The sequence below is a fragment of the Monopterus albus genome, unplaced genomic scaffold (assembly GCF_001952655.1).
Source record: "Monopterus albus unplaced genomic scaffold, M_albus_1.0 scaffold99.1, whole genome shotgun sequence".
Lineage (NCBI taxonomy): Eukaryota > Metazoa > Chordata > Actinopteri > Synbranchiformes > Synbranchidae > Monopterus > Monopterus albus.
In genome coordinates, this window is record NW_018127979.1 from 1,415,590 (window position 1) to 1,421,744 (window position 6,155).

The following is a 6,155-nucleotide window of genomic DNA, read 5'->3' on the forward strand; positions in this document are numbered from 1 at the left end:
TAAATGTAATAATTCTTTAATATATTACTTGTGTGGTGTAGAAGAGAATTATTTATGTAGATTTACTGCTTGCAAACCAATGATGGTAAGATGATGTCCTGGGGTAGGACTGGATAAGTCTGACTTCTTCCTACTCCATTCAAGCATGTACTAGGTATAAGCAAATTGATATTGGATTATGTGTACAATCATGTGTGTTGTCATATCAACTGTCTTTACATGCTTGAAGGAATAAATCAAACCAAATCAAATCAAATCAAATCAAACAGTCCCGGTCAGAAACACAAAATACCAAAACCGAAGAAAATGCTGGAAAGTCAGAGCTGGGGTCTAGAACAATCTATTTAGGCAGCGTCCTCCCACCAGGACGCTGCCTAAATAGAGGTGCAAACAATAACGAAACAGGTGAAACCAATGTGAGTGATGAAGAACGCAAACAGACCGAAACTAAGGTGAAACAAAAACAGGAAGTAACGTCAAAATAAAAGCCGCACGGGAAGCAGTGGAACCGAATCATGACAATGTCAGGAGATTCATTTGGACGTGTGCCCTGCACTCAGCACTACAAAGACAAACAGGTCCTGTAACCCACAACATCCAGCCCACCATCATACTCACATCAGCTGACAAAGAAATGTCTTTTACTTCTAAAATGTCAATATATAGTTGGCATTTTGGTTGTTTACAACATTTACACTTTGTGCACTGAACATTTCTTATCAGAGGTGATGCACACAAAACACAGATCACATGTAGTACAACCCATACTCACAGCATCACAATGTACCTACCAGTGCAGTTTAAATGAACAATAACAAAGTCTACCAGAAATTCTGTTCCAAAATTAAAGAGTGACATAGGAGAATTTCTAGGCTTACCAGCCAGGTTTTACACAGGTGCTGGCTTTCAGAAGTGGCTTCTCTTAATAGTGTATTCTATAATAGCTACTAACACTATTCACTAAACCCTTCTGCCAAACACCATAGCTTTGCCTCCAAGACTAAAATTAGTATATTATGACAACTATAATGTTATAAAACAGGGCATATTCGAAAAAGCCTCACTTGAGATTTTCTGAATAGATATAGTATAATTTTGAAATCATACTTCTAGACTTATGTAACTAGTGCCAACTTTCAATTTTATATATATAGCACATTTTCATACACAAAGGCAAGTCAAAGTGCTTAACATAATGCACACAGAATGAAAACATTAAAATGCATATACAGATGAAACATTAGGATGCAAATAAGATAACAAATATTACTTAAAAGCAACACTTACATGACAGTACAAGTAGCAATATTCATGAGTAGATACATTTAGTATAGCTGTGGCAAACTGTGGATTCTCACTGTTCTCATTATCCTTTGTAGCTTTTTACATCAGTCTTCCAGAAGATTTGAAACATTTGTAGGAATAATGCCACACCTTTATTTCCATGTCTGTGTGATTTATCAGCTGGTGAGGATGCTATTTTCTGTTTGGGACGTAGCTAAACTTTAGCCCCGGTATGACCATCAACTGTAATTATAAGAAGTTTCTCATTTTGATAAGAGTCAACTGGAAACATTATCACCAGATAAAAATGAGAAGCCTGCTTTTTGTCAACTTCTGTCTGAAATCAAGTTTCCATTTTCTCAAAAAGTAATCTGTCAAATATCACTTGTGGCTTGTGTATGTGCTGCTACACTAGCGAGCTGAACAGATGAAACTTTGAATCTGTGGTTTAGCAAAGTGTAGTTTTTTTAGGCACAAGCTGTCTGCACAGTAAATATGTAGCTGGAGTAGGTAGTTTAGAATAAAAACTGGAAACAGGGGAAACAGCTTTGTCCAAAAGGAAAACAATCTGATCACTGACATCTCAGTCTTCTCATCTAACTCTTGGCCTGTTAATACTGTGGCTGATTTTACTTCCTCTCAAGCTAAAGCAAAGTTACCAAATTCTACTGACTGATAACAATTAAAACGGGGTCATTTGTCCCGTGCTAACAGGTATGACAAAATAGTGCATCATAAGATGTCAGTACCTGAGAACAGTATAATCATGCCAGTTTATAGAAATCTCATGTTGGATATTATAATGTACAAATTAGATGTTCCTGGAGTATTTTTCATGCTCCATAATAACACATTCGAAACACATGGTGTACTTTTATGATTCGAAACCATTATTAAGGTTAGAGGAGGAAACTGGGAGGAAATTGGATTCTAATGAATAAAGGGGAAGGAGAACTTCAGAGTTATCTTGTAATTTTGTGAAATAAGACTACCATGTTGGAGTGTGAAGAGTGGAACACAATTATCACCACAGGGAATCGTACATACTGTACAAATCTAAATGTTCTCTAGTTGGAAACTGTGCAAGCTTAGGCTGTATATACAGACAAATGACAAAGAAAAAACCTGAATAACTGAGTGGTCTCTTCCAGGATGACAGTGCCTCCATCCACTGAATGGTATGATGAGCATGTAAATGATGTGAATCATATGCTGTGACCTTCACAATTATCACATTTGAATCCAGTTGAACACCTATGGGAGACCCTGGACTGATGTATCAGACAGTGTCTCCATCATCATCATCAAAACATCAAATGAAAAATTATCTTTTGGAAGAATGGGGTTCATCCCTCCAGTAGAGTTCAGAGACTTGGAGCGTCAATGCCAAGTTGCACTAAAACTGTTTTGATGGCACATGGTGGCCCAGCACCGTACTTACCACTTTATGTTGGGTTTTCTTTTCATCTCTCACCTGTCTGTATCTCCTGCTTCAACAACAAATTCAAAACACTCCCCCTTTTTGCTTTTAGCCATCCAGTGTGCTGTGGTATCTGACTCATGATTGAAACTTTTCTTTTTAGGTGGATGGTGTGGCCTTTTAAAGGAGCATGTGGCCACTACAGCTATCTATCTATCTATCTGTCTGTCTATCTATCTATCCCCAATGAGACTGAACCCAAATAGTGTGTAGCTGCAGATTGTGCAGTGTGGATTATGAAAAGCAGACTGTGCTCAGTGCATCTCTTAAAATATGAGCCATGTCTGTAGAACTTTTCTAAACTTTTCTTTTAATCTTTAATTAGTAAAATATTTTTTATGTATCTGTACAAAAGGAGTTTGGTAATCAGACCTGTAAAATATAACCTACTGCATTATCTGAGCTGTCAACCTGACAACCAACTGGTCTGTTATACATTCTCCATTACATAATCTGCATAACAAACTGTTCTGCCTAAAGTGGTTGAAGTTCCACTGAAACCTCTTATTTTAGGCCAAGTAAAAGGGAGGATTAGAACAAAGCAGATGAATTCTCACATAGTTTTGAGAATCTCTTACTGTAATAAGTTGCAAAAAACATATACAGTCATGGCCAAAAAATATTGGCACCCTTGCTTTTTGTGTTGTTCCCATACAAACAAAAGAAATAAACATGAGAATACTAAAGAATTTGTGATCGCAACAATTTTCTGGGAGACGTTGTGTGTTATCTGACAGAAATGCGGGGGTGCTAATATTTTTGGCCACGACTGTATCTTCATATATAAAGCACATTCTAAATTAGGAAAATGTAACATATATGCTTCAGTCTCTGTCATGAGTCATTCTTAGGTGAAGCAAAGACAGTAACTGATTTTGCTGTTAGTTTGTGCTAATGGAACTGTTTTAGCTTCAAGTTGGCCTCAGGCTATCCAGAGGATTACTGAGTTGTCCATGTGGCCACTCAGAGACAGAGAGAGTGGAACAGAGCTGGATCCGGAATGAGCAGTGCTCATGCACAGTCACAGACTCTCCACAGCTCCCTAAGGCAGCAATGAATTTAACAGCTCCTCTTCATAACCGCACACACAGACACACAAGAACCCACTCTTATTCCTAGCTCATCTGTTGTCGCCTTCTGTATATGAGACAGATGTTTAATGGGTCCTGGAGTCACACATTTATATCAAGTGACTGTGGACTCATCATCTAACTGCAGCTCAATAACAAATACTTTTAAATACTGCATTTTTCATTTTATTTTGTAATCTAAATAATGTAAGAAAAGTAGAAATCTCTACTATGTAGAAGTTCACCGCATGTAACTTCTATGTGAATCTATATGAATGTTACCTGTAATTTGTCACCCATCTGCATCTCGAACTGTATTTCTACTATTATTATTAGTAGTAGTAGTATTTGCTTTCTCTGGCCTGAAAAGCTCTTAAACCAGAGTAACACAGTTTTAACTGAATGATCAAGTTGCTCCATCTCAGAACTGAAAGGAAGTGCTATTTTTGAAGTTTCCAGTTTTATGTTCCTGGTGTGATGACACATCAGTTTGAAGCATATTTTTGTCTGTGCATCTTTTCAGAGCTGTAGACGTCACTTACACAAAGCACCACTTTATGCGCCTGGCTCCACTGCCAAACATGGCTGTCTACACCATTCAGTATGTGTGTAGGTTTTTAGCAACCAGTATAAAGCACCTTCTCCCCTGGCATGCAACACAGTCTTTCACAGAGTCTTTGACTCTGGTTGATGGCAGGCTTCTATCCTTTCATCTACAACATGTGTAACACAAATTGATGCTTTCAGCAAGTATGTTTTGACCTATTTTACTTTTTGAAGCTACACATATTGCTAGTCTCCTGTGGCACAAAGCATTAATTATCTTGCTCTGAAAAAGATGTAAAACTAAATTCTTATAAATAGCAATTATGATTTCCTGTGAAAATAATATAATCCATAATCATATGGAGTCATAATTTCCTTTCCTATAGAAAGTTTAGGTATCATAGGAGAACAAAAGAGAGAGAATGTAAATTTTGGCCATAATTCATTATGGCATTCCATGATGAAAACAAATTGTATTCAGTAAAGATTTGTCCTCACCCCGAGCTTAATTATATGCCAAAATCCTGGCTTCTGAATGTACCTCTCATTGCTATGACTTTATGTCTCTATGAGGAAACATGAGACTGTGGAGTGAATAGATTTTTGGAAAGACAGCAGGCCAGTCAAGATGGGACTTTTTGTTGCCGCTGAAGCAAGCGAGCAATATTTTATCTGACAAGCACCACTAGAACGTGAAGCTGTCAGTCCAGTCTTTTGTTTGTGCTCCATTCAACATCATTATCTCCCTTGCAGAGCTATAATTACTGTATGGTGAATAGCTTTCCAGAACCCGTCATTTCCTACGCTGTAAGCTTCTTGTTTTGTTCGTGCTACAACAGGGGAGCTGAGCTATTGTCCATATATTGATATCAGCAATTCTGATGGCAACACTGAAGAAGGTTTTGTGTCTCTACCATGTATATACAAAAAAAAAAAAAATGAGTGAGAGAGAGAGAGAAAGAGAGAGAAAGAATGGACCTCAATGAAATAGGCCTGATTTTTTCTGACAGACCAAAGAACTGACCTGAAACAGAGAACTGTAAAAGGGGGTAATACTAGCAGCTTGCTAAGCCCTTGGGGTTTGATATTAGCTTTGACACTTGATTTATTTGAAACAACTTATTCTTCAGATTCCCTAATGTCAGATTTTGATTAAGTTAATTAGAATTTTAGGGCTGCAAATGAGTGAGTTCAACTGTCCAAGGCTTTTGCCTTGAAGTCCCAGGCGTGCAGGATGCTGATACACACCAGCTGCTAACTTCTTCATACTTAACTGCAGGTCTGGGAGGGGGGTGAATCTGGAGCTGGAACAGGATGCCCCTCAGGGAGTCCTCCAGAGCCCACACTCCTAAATCACTATTCGACAGTTTGTTTGTTTTGGATGAATGCACATTGTTCACATTCTGAAGGCTCCACGGAGGTAGGAAATGAATTTCCAATAACTTCTCATGTAATTAAATTGAAATACAAAAACTTCAGCATTGCTCCATTATACATAAACCTAAATAAGACTTTCCACAGGGGCAAAGGTAAATTCTATGCACACTGTTGTATTTTATTTGTCAACATATCCTGTCTCATCTTTCTCTCAATTCAAGTACGGCCATACATATGCAAAGTACACCCTGGTGAATTAAACCTGGTTCCTCAGTATGCTTGAGCACAAATTCCACAGGTGAAAAACAAGGCTACCCCCCACCCCCCCCACCCTAGTTATACTCCATGATTGTCTGTTTGCAGTCCAGTCGCTGCCTCTGTTCATTATTAAACCCTGT